Source organism: Schistocerca nitens, chromosome 4 (assembly GCF_023898315.1).
Source record: "Schistocerca nitens isolate TAMUIC-IGC-003100 chromosome 4, iqSchNite1.1, whole genome shotgun sequence".
In the NCBI taxonomy this organism is placed as follows: Eukaryota; Metazoa; Arthropoda; class Insecta; order Orthoptera; family Acrididae; genus Schistocerca; species Schistocerca nitens.
The window spans coordinates 415,548,485-415,566,997 of record NC_064617.1 but is presented as its reverse complement, the minus strand read 5'-3'; positions in this window follow the sequence as shown (position 1 = coordinate 415,566,997).

Sequence of the window (18,513 nt, the reverse complement as noted above, 5' to 3'; positions counted from 1 at the left end):
TGGTCAATGGTGGCCGAGCAACTGGCCCGTCACAATACGCCAGTCACTGCTCTTGATGAACTGTGGTATCGTGTTGAATCTGCATGGACACCTGTACATGTACACGCCATCGAAGCTCTGTTTGACTGACTGCCCAGGCGTATCAAGGCCGTTATTATGGCCAGAGTGGTTGTTCTGGGTACTGATCTCTCAGGATCTATGGACTCAAATTGCGTGAAAATGTAATCACATGTCAGTTATAGTGTAATATAATTGTCCAATGAATACCCGTTTATAATCTGCATTTTTTCTTGTTGTAGCAATTTTAATGGCCAGTAGTTTATGTTCGTTTTTAAGGTGCCTGGGTCTCAAAATTTGCAACTGCTGAGGCTATGTAATTGCGTTTGGGAGCCTAGTTTTCTTTCGGTCGTTCCGCCGTCGTTGTAAAGGCGGTAACTTGCAAGACGCGTGTATACCGTTTGGCTAGTTATTGTTGCTTTCACGTAATTAACCTTGCTGGTTTTATATTTCTTTTGCTGTATGTACCCAACGAAAAGGGCCTTGGAAGACCAGTCCTCTCGCTGTAACCTTTCTTGGCCTTCCTGTTTCGTTTAGTCTTGTGCTCCTTGGGTATAAGTCTTCTGGTGCACCCCTTGTGAGGCAGCACTTCAATCTTTTGGTTACTTAACTGAAGCAGTTATTCATGAAGGTCTACCTGTTTTCTATTTGGTAGTCTTACTTAATTGAAGCTATTATTATGGAATGCCTGCCTACTGGTAGTTGCTAGTTTTTCTTAACTGATGCTGTTTTTATTGAAGGCCTTCCAGCTTTTATTTTGGTAATTTTACTTAACTGGAGGTGTTATTATTGTAAGCCTGCCTGTTTACTATTTGATGAATTTACTTAACTGAAGCTTTGATGTAAGAAGGCGTGCTGTTTTCAATTTTGTAGTTTTTCTGAACTGGATCTGTTATTAAAGAAGGCCTGGCTCTTTTTCATTTGTTAATTTTAATTAACTGAGGCTGTTATTACTGAAGACATGCCTATTTTCAATTTGGTAATTTACTTAAATGAAGGTGTTATTAAAGAAGGCCAAGCTATTTTGTATTTGGTAATTTTGCTTAACTAAAGCTGGTATCTATTGAAAGCCTGCCAGTTTTCTATTTGGTAGTTTTACTTAAAAAAAGCTGTTATTAATGAAAGCCTGTCTTTTTATATTTTGTGATTTCATTTAGCTGCTGCAGTCATTATTGAGGGTATGCCTGTGTTGCGTTTGGTAATTTTGTTTAACTGAAGCTGTTACCATTGAAACCATGCCTGTTCTATATGATAAATTTATTTAACTGAAGCTGATGTTTAAGAAGACCTGCCTGTTTTCTATTTGGTAATTTTAATTAACTGAAACTTTTATTATTGATGTTCTGCCGGTTGGTATTTGGTAATTTTACTTAGTAGAAGGTGTTACAATTGAAGACCTGCCTGTTTTCTGTTTGGTAATTATACCTAACTGAAGCTGTTATTATTGAAGTCCTGTTCCCTTTTAATTAAATTAAGACTTGCCTCATAAGTTCGCTTAGCTGAAACTCTTATTAACCAAAGCCTATTTCTTTTTAATGCCTGTTATTGAGGCCCGATTTGTTACTCAGTGTGTGTTGCAATTAACTGAAATTGATTGCCAAAGGCTTGTTTCAGAGGTATTTATGTCAATAACGTAGCATCAGGAAATGTCACATAATAATACATGGGCCCTTTTCCTTTATACCCCTTTATCCATAATTATAGGTGCCGAACACAAGCAAGAGCATCATAGAAAGTGTTTGTCTGTAAACGATCAATTTGCGAGATGTGTAAGTCTGTGGGCTTTCGTGGCCGTTGTCACTGAACTTAAAATCCTCTGGATGTTAGGCTGCATCATACTTCTTGAAACAATCGACGTATTGACCCTTCCGCTGAGGTCTTCTGCAGGATCTCCTGGTGTGCACAGGAGACCGAGTGCTCAATCTACGGTGGATACCAGAAGATCAAGACGATCCCAGCAGAGACGTCAAAAGGGCGATTGTTTTAAGAAATGTGACCTGGCACAACAACTCAGAAGATTTTAACTTTAATTTGCGAGATAACCGCAAACAATGGCTACAAGCCGCTACTGACTTAAGTATGAAATAATTAATTCTGCCACGAGATTCATACTTCAAGGCGGGGAGTACTTCCTGCTTGACCTAATAGATGCGACTACGCGAGGCTCTGTTCACACAACACAGAGCACGTTTCGTGGCATTTCGCCCAAGTAGTGCCTTTTGGAGGCTTGCTGCATTTGTACATCACAGGGTGATTCACGAAGATATACAAATATTTTAATATGTTATTCTGCAAATAAAACTGAAGAAAAGGTTCATATAAACATAGGTTTGCTAATGTTTAGTTGCAGAGTTACGGCTAGTAAAAGATTCTGCCTGAAATATAGCAACTTCCCTAATAGGTACGTCTGGGAATGTTTTATTAGGTTCACCAGATCAGTAACAACAAAATAAACGGAAATAGCGCTTTACTTTAAATTCGTACATTTTTGCGATGGCTTCATATTAGCGAAGTTGCTAAATTTTCGAACAAAAGAACTTTTTAAGACCTGAAGATGACAGCAAAGGCTACCGAAACCGGTTGTTTTAAAAAAAGATAAATTTATGCGATCTTGGAATTTGAATGTTTCGAGCAAGTACAACTTATTGCTCTTTCTGTCTTTTCAAAATGAGGAAAATTCAATAATTTTACTAACAGTAAAACTCAGTACACAAGGAATAAACTGTGACCCCGAAATTGTTTTAAGATAATTTAGAGCTCTTAAATATTCAGAACTCTAAATAGTCGCGGGCCGGAGTGGCCGAGCGGTTCTAAACGCTTCAATCTGGAACCGTACGACCGCTACCATCGCAGGTTCGAATCCTGCCTCGGGCATGGATGTGTGTGATGTCCTTAGGTTAGTTAGGTTTAAGTAGTTCTAAGTTCTAGGGTACTCAGGACCTCAGCTATTAAGTCCCATAGTGCTCAGATCCATTTGAACCATTTTTCGAAATATTCACAAACACTGCACAAAAAGGAATCTCATGTCTCACAGCAACACAAAGAACAGAAAAAGCTGGAAACCGTTTATGGCAGTCTCTAAAACGTGTTGCTTCGTTCGATTCCTAAATCGGTCACTAGATTGAAACACCGGCCAGAAAACATGTGTTCCGACAATAAAGCCGTAGCTACTCATTCCACGACTTTCGGCTAAGGCGTAAGAGTTTCTGTTGATCCATCAAGGACAGGGGACATCAGCTTGTTAAGTAACTGTCAGTGTCAATGAAATTTGCCAACAGCCGTATAGCTGGATGTTATTTTATTTTGACTATCAGTTGCGGCATTCTACTATGCCATCTTCAGCTCCCAAGTACATCTCTCAAAATATACGATATTGTCAAATTCTGTATAATCCTGCCATATATCCCTGGATGCCGTGAATTCAAATCGTTTTACAAGTGCTTCCTTCGAAGCCTTCGAAACTGGTAGTCGAAATAAAATAAAATAACATCTTAGTTAGACACCTGTCAGCGGATTTAATTGACATTTCCAAGGTGCAAGACAGCCGCTGTTACCCCTTTCCTTCTCAAAATATCATCGTACTTTACACTGAGGTGAGAAAAGTCATGGGATACCACCTACTCGTGTTGAACTTCCTTTTGCCAGGCATACAGCAGCAACTTGAACTGGCATTGACTCAACAAATCGTTATCAGCCCTTTCAGAAATACTCAGACATATTGCCTCTATGGCCGTCCAAAGTGTTGCCGGTGCAGGATTTTGTGCACGAAATGACCTATTACGTCCCGCAAACGTTCAATGGCATTCTTGTTCGGCGTTCTGGGAGGCCAAACCATTTATTCAAATTCTCTATATTCCTATTCAAACCGATCGCGAACAATTATGGCGTAGTGACATAGCGCACGTCATCCGTAAAAAGTTCCACCATTGTTTGCTACAAACCTGTCATCGATCGGTTCAGTTGGACCACAGGACACAGTTCATTCCATGTAAACACAGCCACAACATTATGGAGCCAACAACAGCTTGCAACGTGCTTTGTTGACGACTTGGGCCAATGGCTTCGTTGCGCCGGCGCCACACTCGAACCCTCCCGTCAGCTCTCTCCAACGGAAGTCGGCACTCATCTGACCATGTCACCCATTTTCAGTCGTCTAAGGTCCATCCGAAGTGGTCATGATCACGTCAGAAGCACCGAAGGCAATGTCGTGGAGTCAGCAAACGCACTCGCGTCGTTCGTCCACTGCCATAGCCCATTAACGCCAGGTTTTGTCTCACTGTCCTAACGGATGCGTACGACGTACGTCCCATGTTTAATTCTGCTGCTATTTCATGCAGTGTTGCTTGTCTGTTAACGTTGACAACTTTACACTGAAGTAGATCCCCTCGGTAGTTAAGTGAAGGCTGCCGTCCACTGTGTTGTCTGTGGTGACAGACAATGCCAGAAAGTTGGTATTGTCTGCACATTGCTGATACTGTGGATCGCGGAATATTGATTACCCTAACGATTTCCGAAATGGAATGTCCTATGCGTCTAGTTCCTACAACCATTTACATTCAAAGTCTTTTTAATTCCCGTCGTGTGGCCATAATCAGATCGGGACAGCTTTCCACACAAATGCTTCAGTACAAATGACAGATCCGCCAGTGCACTGTAGTTTTACACTAAAAAGGCAAAGAAACTGGTACATCTGTCTAATACAGCCTAGAGCCCCGCGGAAGTGTCGCTACACGACGTGGCATGGACTCTATTAATGCCTGATGTAGTTCTGGTGGGAATTGACACCATGAATCCTGCAGGGCTGTCAACAAATCCGTAAGAAGACGAGGGCCGCAGATTCCTTCTGAACAGTACTTTGCAAGGAATCTCACATTTGCTCCATAATATTCATATCTCGGGAGTTCAGTGGCCGGCATACGTGTTTGAAGTCAGACTAGTGTTCCGGGAGCCACTCTGTAGCAATTCTGGACGTGTGGAGAGTCGCACTGTCCTGCTGGAGTTACCCAAGTCCGTCGGAATGCACAATGACATGAATGGATTCAGGTGATAAGACATGATGCTTAGGGTACGTGCCACCTGTCACAGTCTTATCTAGACATATCTAGGGTCCCATATAACTCCATCTGCACACGCTCCATCAAATTACAGAGTCTCCACCAGTTTGTAGATTCCCTTGCAGACATGCAAGGTCCATGGATTCATGAGGATCGATACAATTTGAAACGAGACTCGTCCGACCAGTCAACATGTTTGCAGTCATCAACAGTCCATGTCGTTGTTGACAGGCCCAGGCGCGGTGTAAAATGGTTCAAATGACTCTGAGCACTATGGGACTTAACATCTAGGGTTATCAGTCCCCTAGAACTTTGAACTACTTAAAGCTAATTAACCTAAGGACATCACACACATCCATGCTCGAGGCAGGATTCGAACATTTGACCTTAGCGGTCGCGCGGTTCCACAGCGGCTGGCTGCGGCGTAAAGCTTTGTATCGTACAGTCATTAAGGTGGTCCTTTGGTTCCGAAAGCCCATATCGACGACGTTTCGTTGAATGCTTCACACGCTGACACTTGTTGATGGCCTAACATTGAAATCTGCAGCAATTTGCGGAAGGGTTAGACATCTGTGACGTTGAACGATTCTCTTCGGGTAGTCGTTGGTGCCGTTTTTGCATGATCTTATCCAGGCAGCAACGATGTTGGAGATCTGATGTGTAACCAGATTTCTGATATTCACACTACACTCGTGAAATGGTCGTACGGCAAAATCGCCACTTCATCGCTTTCTCGGAGACGCTGTTTCTCATCACACGTGAGTCAAGTGTAACACCACGTTGAAACTCACTTAAATCTTGATAACATGTCATTGTACCGGTAGTAACCGATCAAACAAATATGCCAGACAGGTTATCTTATATAGGCGTTACCGACCGCAGCGCCATATTCTGTTCGTTTACATATCTCTGTAATTGAGTCCGCATGACTTTACCAGTTTCCATGGCGCTTCAGTGTATATCTTGTGTACACTATATTAACATCATATCTATATATGCATATCGCTGCCGCATTACTTTCGTCACCTCATTATTTATACGCGCTCATCAGGTAAGCTATCGTACCTGCCTACTATCGCGCTGCTTGAGGCTGAGGCCATATCACATACATATAGAATTAACAAGACGATATTTCACACTAATCCGTTAGCATGAACTGAACGGGTAACAAACGATATGCCACAAATGCTTTGCAGCCACTAGTGTAGTACGGTTGCACGATCTTCAGTTGTTGAGATGGCAAGAGGCACCTTCACTGTGGCATCGTTTAAGAATCCTACACCTCCGATTGGCGCCGTAGTATCCCTCCGCACAATGCACTCACTCCTCGTGCGTTAACTGTCAGCGACGGTCTGTTAGTGACCAATCTATACACAGTGGCTCGCAGTTCCGGTAGATCTGCTTATGTCCAATTTCAAACTGCAATGGTTTCCCAAGGTGATTTGAGGCATAACGATCCTTGAAGCCTTAACAACAGCCTTGTAGAAGGTCAACGTGCAAGCGCCGCTGCAGCAGGCACCCTGGGAAACAACAGTACGTGTCTGACAAGTCGTAACATGGCGCTGGAGCAGAGGGACAATATCAAGCTTTCGGATTTGTGTTTTTTAGTCGAGAATATGTCGAATTTGTCCTCAATACCGAGAGAAATGATCCTGGTTGCCTTCCACGATAACACGCCAGCCTACAGAGTGCATATCGTGTGCGGGATTCTGCCCAGCAAAAGAGTCACAGTCCTGGATCACCCACTGTATCCGTCGAATGGGCACGTATCAAACAACACGTATCTCGTATTTTTCCGTATACTACAACATAGAGCCAACGTAATCGAAGTGTATCCCATGGTAGGTTTACATTAAGAAGCATCGCCATTTATGTAAATTAGCATTCTGTTACTCAAAGTAGTATTGCAGCATGATTCACGGAACGTTACTGAAAATATCAGTATGAAAAAACAGCTCCTTTAGAGACATTAATAGACTATAATTCCAAATGACAAAGTCATTACAATGCTTCAGTCGAATTTTTTTTACTTTTAATTTTTGTCTTCTGTGCCAACTTTTTCATCTCATCATAGCACTTGCAACCTACGTCCTCAATTAAACATGTATGGCAGTGTACAATTACGAAGGCCTGAGCATTTTGCGATCCGTCCAAATCCGAGTCGATGAGGACTGGAACATAATTACTTCATGACGTATCCTAAGCCACGCTACTTTTCTCGTGCTTCTGTCTCTCACTCCCTAAATATGAGGCCAGTGCAGGATGTTGTAGAACTCTGTTCTTTCAGGTGAATTCTTCTAAAATGTGCAATGCGCTCAAAATCATAGGAAGAAATAATATTGATCCTTGAGTAACTTTTAAAGTTGTTGTTGTTGTTGTTGTTGTTGTGGTCTTCAGTCCAGAGACTGGTTTGATGCAGCTCTCCATGCTACCGGCCGGCCGAAGTGGCCGTGCGGTTAAAGGCGCTGCAGTCTGGAACCGCAAGACCGCTACGGTCGCAGGTTCGAATCCTGCCTCGGGCATGGATGTTTGTGATGTCCTTAGGTTAGTTATGTTTAACTAGTTCTAAGTTCTAGGGGACAAATGACCTCAGCAGTTGAGTCCCATAGTGCTCAGAGCCATTTTTTTCCATGCTACCCTATCCTGTGCAAGCTTCTTCATCTCCCCGAATATCCTGCAACCTACATCCTTCTGAATCTGTTAAGTGTATTCATCTATTGGATGTGAGTAGCTGCACTCTAATTATAACTGCTCGGTAAATTGTCACTGCCCACTGTCAATCCATTTCATAAGCGTCCATTCAAAATAGCTAATGCGCTAAGTCCCAGCTGCTGCAATCAGAATTCATAGTACACTTTCGAAGTGTCGCCTCTCGACCCGACACTAAAGGTAAGCAAGGTAAAATTACTCTCACCAGAACACACCCCTGGCACTTCCCAAATTTCGACTCTGCTTGAAAACTGTACTTGCCACGCGGGTCTTGTCACCACATCGCCAGGATGGTTTAGAATATTCCGGCAGTTCTCGCCAAACACAAAATCGCGGAAGTCCCTTCCAGCCGTAACGAAATGGTCATCAGTGACAATAAATTCGCACCACTGAGGCAGTACACATCGGAACAGCAAAGACAGCTAACTTACCTACATCCATTGCAAAATTAGCGTTGTGACTAGTATAAGCACTGCGCACTGAGCCTGCGAATTTGTCATCAATCAAAAATACTTATTATCACCAAAAAAAGAATCACTTCTACGCGATTTAAATTTTAAGTATATTATTTATGTAATATGCACAAAGGCAAAGCGTACTCAGTAAGTTTCTTCCCTTCAGGCTGCAGCCGTCGCTTTCTCGAACAGTGGCACGTACTCCTATTTGATATGTATGGCGGTTTTCGCTGAAACAACCGATTACCAGGTGCACCGTCCATTTCGTCTTCAGTTTAATCGAAGTGTGGAAACGTCTCACAATAACCAGCTTGTGAAACAACCAATTTTCATTTTTTATTGCTATTACTTTTAAGGTAGCCCCTGTAATTTATAGCGAAAAGAAATTTTCACGTCATGTGGCGGCAGCAGTTATGATTCCAAGAACTTTCACGTGTATTGTGAGGAACATGTAATGATAATGGAATTACTAATTGTATCTCTGCGACGAAATCCTCCCGTAACATAATAATAACGAGGAAGATTTAAAACAACCTAATTGAATAACATGTCATGTTTCGGTTTGACAGCCTTTTTCTAACGGATGCTGGAAGTTGATTCGGTGAAACACTCAACCTAACAGACTTTTTTATAGATGAGCTGTTAAAGCACTGAGTTCCCCTTTGTGCAGTTGCGTAAGATAATGAAAGCAGTATAAACCTTTCTCCTTTAAATATCTCACGCCTCTGGGGCGTGAGATGCTGCTGTTATAATGAGTTCACTGGAGTAACAGCACCCCCCAGTTACGACAGAGACGATTCGCAGCTGGAATTTCATCCAAATGGCTCAGCAACACAATGCAGAGTAAGTGGATATAAAATTCTAATGGAAGCAGATTGGTGCTGATTAACGTCTGCGAATGTTGCTTTATCGCGACTGTAGCTCCTAGGTGCGACACAGATAACGATTTCGACGGTTATTAGCTCTTCCGACACGGTCTCCAGGGAGGAGGACAGAGGGCAAGCTTCTGTCTTCAGGTAGATTTCCAGTCAGAAATCTGGAACGAGGAGCGAATTGCTCCCAGATTTACGGCACCGTACCCGGGCTACGTCTTTCACTAAGACAGAATAAACTCCGCGCGCAATTGTGAGAAATTGGGTTTCTCTTTGAACTAAGATTCATTTGAAAGACTTTCGAGTAAATGCCTGACAGAAAGGGCAACAAGTGCAGATATGGGTTACATATAAAACTTACAGGAATTATCGCTATTAGCTCATTTACCTCAAAAAACTGAAAAATTCACTCTTTTGTACGAGAGAATTCATATACCTCATAAACAGTTTAAATTTCACAGCAAACCACATGTAAAACGATTCTTACCATATAAAAAGGAGATTTTCAGTTGCTAGATTGTAAGTACGTTCTGTATTTTTCGCTGCAATATGAAGAAATAACAGACATAATTTCTTAAGATGTTAATATTATCTATTATAAAAGATACACGTTAAGGTGACAAAAGCCATGGGATAGCGATGTGCCCATATACAAATCGGGGTAGTACCGCTTACACAAGCTATAAAATTGCCGTGTAATTGCGGAGCTGTCATTTGTGCTCAGGTCATTCAGATGAAAAGGTCTCCGACGTGATTATGGTTGCACAACGGGAAACAACCGGCTTCGAATGCGGCATGGCAGTTGCAGGTAGACGCATGGGACATTCGATTTCGTAAATCGTTAGGGGTTCAGTATTCCGAGATCCAAGTTATTAAGAGTCTGTCGACAACACATACGCTACTGGTCATTAAAATTGCTACACCAAGAAGAAATGCAGATGATAAACGAGAATTCATTGGACAAATATATTATACTAGAACTGATATGTGATTACATTTTCACGCAATTTGAGTCCATAGATCCTGAGAAATCAGTACCCAGAACAACCACCTCTGGCCTTAACACGACTTTGATACGCCTGGGCATAGTGTCAAATAGAGCTTGGATGGCGTGTACAGGTTCAGCTGCCCATGCAGCTTCAACACGATAGCCCAATACATCAAGAGTAGTGACTGAGGTATTGTGACGAGTCAGTTGCTCGGCCACCATTGACCAGACGATTTCAGTTGGTGAGAGATAGGCAAAATGTACAGACCAGGGCAGCAGTCGAACATTTTCTGTATCCAGAAAGGGCCGTACAGGACCTGCAACATGCGGTCGTGCATTATCCTGCTGAAATGTAGGGTTTCGCAGGGATCGAATGAAGGGTAGAGCCACGGGTCGTAACACATCTGAAATGTAACGTTCACTGTTCAAAGTGCCGTCAATGCGAACAAGAGGTGACCGAGACGCGTAACCAAGGGCACCCCATACCATCACGCCGGGTGATACGCCAGTATCACACTGACGAATACACGCTTCTAATGTCCGTTCACCGTGATGTCGCCAAACGCGGATGCGACCATCATGATGCTGGAAACAGAACCTGGATTCATCCAGAAAAATGACGTTTTTCCATTTGTGCACCCAGGTTCGTCGTTGAGTACACCATCGCAGGCGCTCCTGTCTGTGATGCAGCGTCAAGGGTAACCGCAGCCATGGTCTCCGAGCTGATAGTCCATGCTGCTGCAAACCTCGTCGAACTGTTCGTGCAGATGGTTGTTGTCTTGCATACGTCCCCATCTGTTGACTCAGGGATCGAGACGTGGCTCTACGAGCCGTTACAGTCATGCGGGTAAGATGCCTCTCATCTCGACTGCTAGTGATACGAGGCCGTTGGGATCCAACACGGCGTTCCGTATTACCCTCCTGAACCAACCGATTCCATATTCTGCTAACAGCCATTTGATCTCGACCAACGCGTGCAGCAATGTCGCGATACGATAAACCGCAATCGCGATAGGCTACAATCCGACATTTATCAAAGCCGGAAACGTGATGGTACGCATTTCTCCTCCTTACACGAGGCATCAAAACAACGTTTCACCAGGCAACGCCGGTCAACTGCTGTTTGTGTAAGAGAAATCGGTTGGAAACTTTCCTCATGTCAGTATGTTGTAGGTGTCGCCATCGGCTCCAACCTTGTGTGAATGCTCTGAAAAGCTATTCAATTTGTATAACACAGCATCTTCTTACTGTCGGTTAAATTTCGCGTCTGTAGCACGTCACCTTCGTGGTGTAGCAGTTTTAATGGACAGTAATGTAATTTCATGCATTACCTCTCACCATAGACAACGCAGTGGTCTACAGCCTTCACAAAATCTCGAGCGCAGTCGCTTTTGCGTAGAATTGTCATCACTAACAGACACGAAACACGGCTTCAAATAGCTGCGGAAATCAATGTGGGACATACGACGAACATATCAATTAGGTTAGTGCGGCTAAGGGCTATGGTAGGGCTATGGTAGCAGACGTCCGTCGTGAGTGCCTTTGCTAACAGGACGACATCTTCGGTTGCAGGCTCTCTTTGGCTCGTGTCGATATCGGCTTCACGTTAGATTACTGTTAATCCGTGGGCGGATCAAATGAGTTCGGACTTCAGTTGAAAGTAAGGTTCATGCATGGCGCAAACCTCGCAACACTATGGACTCAAGTAGTCAACAAGGCACGATGCAAGGTGATTGTCCCATAATGATGTGGCCTGTGTGTAAGTGGAATAGAATGGGCCTGGTGATGTTCGGCTACTTGGAAACAATTTGCTATCATACAAGTACTTTTGGTTCCCAAACAGAGATGGATCTTGAATGGATGACAATGCGCTGTATCACCGGGCACATTGGTTTGCGACTGCTTTGAAAAACATTCTAGACAGTTCGATCGAATGTTTTCGCCACGCAGATCGCCCTACATGAATCATATCGAATATTAATGGGATATAATCTAGAGGTTAGTTCGTGCATATAACCCTGCATCGGCAACGCTTTTCCGATTGCGGAGGCAGCACAGCTGAATATTCCTTCAGGGAACTTCCAACCATGCCACGTCGAGTTTCTGCACTACGTCGGATACGAGGACACGATATTAGGAAGCACCGATGACTTTAATCAGCTAAGTGTGTATGTACTTCATTTACTGGGTGAGTTTTCTTATACTAAGACAACGAAATACAGAACGACACATCGGATTAAAAAACTGTAAAACGAGCGTTCGGTTGTTATAAACGATCTCCGGCAATACCAATGTTGACCCCCGGCGCAACCCCCAGGGTGTGGTCTGGGGTAACTTTGAAATCTGAGATAAGTATGTCCGATTTTTATTGTAGAATCGGATTCTACGGAGGAAATACGTAACTTCTTCATTTAACGTTTTTGTCGATATGTCAAAAGTAGAGCTGTAATCGACAACTAACATGTATTAGTTCCAAAACGGTATTATTTCCAGAAGAATGCATTGGATCCAAAACATGGAAGCAGGCTTGTGTGGCAAACGACTCAGTGACTGCTGTTCTGTCCGTGTAGCTGCTTTGAAACGCTCATTCTTTCATTCATCGAGTAATTCGTTATTTGATTTAATCTCACTGCGTGCTCGTTGTCCCTCATTTCTTAAATATTTGCCTTCATCACTTAACTGCATTATTGGTTAGAATGTATGCCATTCCGATAGAAGAGAAATTTTAAATGTTTTGGATTTTTGGAGAATGTGACACGAACGTCGATAATGCTACAACACTTTCTGTTCAAAGTGTTCTCGCCCTTATTTTTGTTGCGTTATTCGACAGTTTACATCGACAGAACTGCACAGCCACGAAAACGAGTCGTCGAAGAACAATTTGCTATAGTGAATCATACCACCCATATTAATCGTTGGAAATAAAGTCATGTATATGGAAGTTTCAGATTATTTTTAGTACCTTCAACATTGCAACCCAGTTAGCAGTCGTGATAATATAATATGTTGTTGTGGTCTTCAGTCCTGAGACTGGTTTGATGCAGCTCTCCATGCTACTCTATCCTGTGAAAGCTTCTTCATCTCCCAGTACCTACTGCAAGCTACATCCTTCTGAATCTGCTTAGTGTATTCATCTCTTGGTCTCCCTCTACGATTTTTACCCTCCACGCTGCCCTCCAATACTAAATTTGTGATCCCTTGATGCCTCAAAACATGTCCCACCAACCGATCCCTTCTTCTAGTCAAGTTGTGCCACAAACTTCTCTTCTCCCCAATCCTATTCAGTACCTCCTCATTAGTTACGTGATCTACCCACCTTATCTTCAGCATTCTTCTGTAGCACCACATTTCGAAAGCTTCTCTTCTCTTCTTGTCCAAACTAGTTATCGTCCATGTTTCACTTCCATACATGGCTACACTCCATACAAATACTTTCAGAAACGACTTCCTGACACTTAAATCTATACTCGATGTTAACAAATTTCTCTTCTTAAGAAACGATTTCCTTGACATTGCCAGTCTACATTTTATATCCTCTCTACTTCGACCATCATCAGTTATTTTACTCCCTAAATAGCAAAACTCCTTTACTACTTTAAGTGTCTCATTTCCTAATCTGATTCCCTCAGCATCACCCGATTTAATTTGACTACATTCCATTATCCTCGTTTTGCTTTTGTTGATGTTCATCTTATATCCTCCTTTCAAGACACTGTCCATTCCGTTCAACTGCTCTTCCAAGTCCTTTGCTGTCTCTGACAGAATTACAATGTCATCGGCAAACCTCAAAGTTTTTACTTCTTCTCCATGAATTTTAATACCTACTCCGAATTTTTCTTTTGTTTCCTTTACTGCTTGCTCAATATACAGATTGAATAGCGTCGGGGAGAGGCTACAACCCTGTCTCACTCCTTTCCCAACCACTGCTTCCCTTTCATGCCCCTCGACTCTTATTACTGCCATCTGGTTTCTGTACAAATTGTAAATAGCCTTTCGCTCCCTGTATTTTACCCCTGCCACCTTCAGAATTTGAAAGAGTGTATTCCAGTTAACATTGTCAAAAGCTTTCTCTAAGTCTACAAATGCTAGAAACGTAGGTTTGCCTTTTCTTAATCTTTCTTCTAAGATAAGTCGTAAGGTTAGTATTGCCTCACGTGTTCCAACATTTCTACGGAATCCAAACTGATCTTCCCCGAGGTCCGCTTCTACCAGTTTTTCCATTCGTCTGTAAAGAATTCGCGTTAGTATTTTGCAGCTGTGACTTATTAAACTGATAGTTCGGTAATTTTCACATCTGTCAGCACCTGCTTTCTTTGGGATTGGAATTATTATATTCTTCTTGAAGTCTGAGGGTATTTCGCCTGTCTCATACATCTTGTTCACCAGATGGTAGAGTTTTGTCAGGACTGACTCTCCCAAGGCCATCAGTAGTTCTAATGGAATGTGGTTTACTCCCGGGGCCTTGTTTCGACACAGGTCTTTCAGTGTCCTGTCAAACACTTCACGCAGTATCGTATCTCCCATTTCATCTTTATCCTCTTCCATTTCCCTAATATTGTCCTCCAGTACATCGCCCTTGTATAAACCCTCTATATACTCCTTCCACCTTTCTGCCTTCCCTTCTTTGCTTAGAACCGGGTTGCCATCTGAGCTCTTGATATTCATACTAGTGGTTCTCTTCTCTCCAAAGGTCTCTTTAATTTTCCTGTAGGCAGTATCTATGTTACCCCTAGTGAGATAAGCCTCTACATCCTTAGATTTCTCCTCTAGCAATCCCTGCTTAGCCATTTTGCACTTCCTGTCGATCTCATTTTTGAGACGTTTGTATTCCTTTTTGCCTGCTTCAGTTACTGCATTTTTATATTTTCTCCTTTCATCAATTAAATTCAATATTTCTTCTGTTACCCAAGGATTTCTATTAGCCCTCGTCTTTTTACCTACTTGATCGTTTGCTGCCTTCACTACTTCATCCCTCAGAGCTACCCATTCTTCTTCTACTGTATTTCTTTCCCCCATTCCTGTCAATTGTTCCCTTATGCTCTCCCTGAAACTCTCTACAACCTCTGGATCTTTCAGTTCATCGAAGTCCCATCTCCTTAAATTCCCACCTTTTTGCAGTTTTTTCAGTTTCAATCTGCAGTTCATAACCAATAGATTGTGGTCAGAATCCACATCTGCCCCTGGAAATGTCTTACAATATAAAACCTGGTTCCTAAATCTCTGTCTTACCATTATGTAATCTATCTGACACCTTTTAGTATCTCCAGGATTCTTCCAGGTATACAACCTTCTTTTATGATTCTTGAACCAAGTGTTAGCTATGATTAAGCTATGCTCTGTGCAAAATTGTACAAGGCGGCTTCCTCTTTCATTTCTTCCCCCCAATCCATATTCTCCTACTATGTTTCCATCTCTCCCTTTTCCTACTCTCGAATTCCAGTCACCCATGACTATTAAATTTTCGTCTCCCTTCACTACCTGAATAATTTCTTTTATCTCGTCATACATTTCATCAATTTCTTCATCATCTGCAGAGCTAGTTGGCACATAAACTCGTACTACTGTAGTAGGCGTGGGCTTTGTGTCTATCTTGGCCACAATAATGCGTTCACTATGCTGTTTGTAGTAGCTAACCCGTACTCCTAGTTTTTTATTCATTATTAAACCTACTCCTGCATTACCCCTATTTGATTTTGTATATATAACCCTGTAATCACCTGACCAAAAGTCTTGTTCTTCCTGCCACCGAACTTCACTAATTCCCACTATATCTAACTTTAACCTATCCATTTCCCTTTTTAAATTTTCTAGTCAACCTGCCCGATTAAGGGATCTGACATTCCACGTTCCGATCCGTAAAACGCCAGTTTTCTTTCTCCTGATAACGACGTCCTCTTGAGTAGTCCCCGCCCGGAGATCCGAATGGGGGACTATTTTACCTCCGGAACATTTTACCCAAGAGGTCGCCATCATCATTTAAACATACAGTAAAGCTTTTTGTTGTAATATATAACAAACTATCAGCCTCGATTGCGGTAATGAAACCAACCTTTACCTAGGATTCAGCCCAAGTAATTGATCCTTCTTCAGAAGATATACCTGATTCTATAATATTTCTAAGTGGGCATGGTCTATAAATAAACGTGAGCTCCCGAGGCCCACCGCACGGCGTCCATGGAGACGATGCGCTCGCCGGAGCTTAAGTCTTGGTGGTGACTTACGTACCGCATTTTTAATATGTGACTATGCCTCTTCAGGCTGTTTTAGTTTTATTTCTAGACCATGCCTTCGTAGACATATTATAGAATCAGGTATATCTTCTGAAGAAGGCTCAATTACTTGGGTTGTAACTTTGGTAAAGGTTGGTTTCATTACCGCAATCGACGCATATAGTTTCTTATGTATTTCAAATTACTGTTTGCCAAATTTTGAAACGTAGGAAGTGTAATAAGTTTTACATTTTTCTCTGTCGGAAAATTCATGGCCATGATTTTCAGGGCCGAGTAACATTTAGCCAGTGGTCGCTTCAGAAACTACAGAGAGATGCCAATTTCTTAACTCAAGTAATTTTCTCTGACGATTCGTCCGTCACGAACTACGTTGCTGTTAATCAACTCAAAATTCATAACTAGAATGCAGAAAGTTGAAGATCAGTGGCCATGGAATGTGAGTATATGGTGTGAACTTATTGATGACAAACTCATTGTTCCAATAGTTATCGATGATATGTCGAATGGTGTTTAATATCGAACTTCCTTAAACGACGAACTTTCAGTATTGTTTGCAGAGCTTCCCGTTGACTTGCGACCAACAAAATGGTTTCAGCATTATGGTTGTTCAGCTGGTTACTCTGTAGCTGCACACCCGGTAATAGATAGCGTGTATAGGCGTCGGTGGACCAGAAGAGGCGTTCCAGTGTCTTGTCCTGCAAGACAGCCACATATTAATTCTCCTAACTTTTAGCTGTGGGAGTTTGGAAGAGTGAATGTTATAATGAAGTGCCAACAATGCACGATAACATGATCCAGCGTATGATGAAAGAATGTCAGTAGATTATATCGGAAACACCTCTCAGTTGCGTCGAATCATTCCATTTGCGGATAAATAAATGTGTAGAAGTGGGCGGCGTCATTTTTGAGCACTTATTGTAAAATACTTCTTAAAAAGAAACACCTCATTGGTGATCAGGCAAAGGACACACATAAAGCAAGCTTTTTTCTCCAGTTCAAATTAGGTTTTCTATTTTTGTCCAATGAATTTCCTTTGAGTTAAAACAGTTTTTCAACTTAGTTGTATGAGGCAATTCAGCTGAAGAAGAAACACAGCTAAAAACGGAACAGCAAAGAGACTGGATACACAAATATATGTTGATAGTACATAACTAATAAGACAGCTTGGGAAACTGGAAAAACACTTCAGTGCAATGTTCAACGAAAGAATGAAGCCAATACGTTCAGAGAGATTTACGAATACAAAAACTTATGTCACTTAGAAGTAAAATAAATAGGAATGTTACGGAAGAAATGACGAAACGGCTGAAAGAAAGAAGCAAAGAACTAGAAAAAGAATGGTCATCACAAGAAATGATTCGGCATTTAAAAAAAAAGTCAAGAATCGTCTGTGAAATTAAAAGCAAAGACGTCAACATGAATAAACACAGAGGAGAAAGCGGATGGGTCGCCACATGGGAAGGACTTGTCTGATAACGTGGTAGTAGAAATGAGAGTCGATTTGGAGGACACGGGGACCCAGTAACAAAGTTTAACATGGCTTTGGAAAATTTACGTTATAGTAAGGAGGGAGGCATATACTAAATTCCTTTAAGAGTCCCTAAAGCCTTAGTGGAAATAGTAACCGAACGGCTGTTCCAGCTGCTTTCTCGATCTACGCGTCTGGATACATACTAGGAGATTTTCTGAAATATATCGACCAGACAATCACAAATTTGGCAAAGACAGATCACTTTCTGGCAGATTATAGCTGTGTGCTGGACCGAGACTCGAACTCGGGACCTTTGCCTTTCGCGGGCAAGTGCTCTACCACCTGAGATGCCCAAGCACGACTCACGCACCGTCCTCACAGCTTTACTTCTGCCAGTAACTCATCTCCTACTTTCCAAACTTTACAGAAACTCTCAGGAGACGAGGTACTGGCAGAAGTAAAGCTGTGAGGACGGGGCGTGAGTCGTGCTTGGGTAGCTCAGGTGGTAGAGCACTTTGCCGCGAAAGGCAAGGGTTCCGAGTTCGAGTCTCGGTTCGACACATGGTTTTAATCTGCCAGGAAGTTTCATATCAGCACACACTCCGCTGCAGAATGAAAATCTCATTCTAAAGACAGATCAGTATGAGAACTACCTCTCAGTCCGACTAACACCTCAT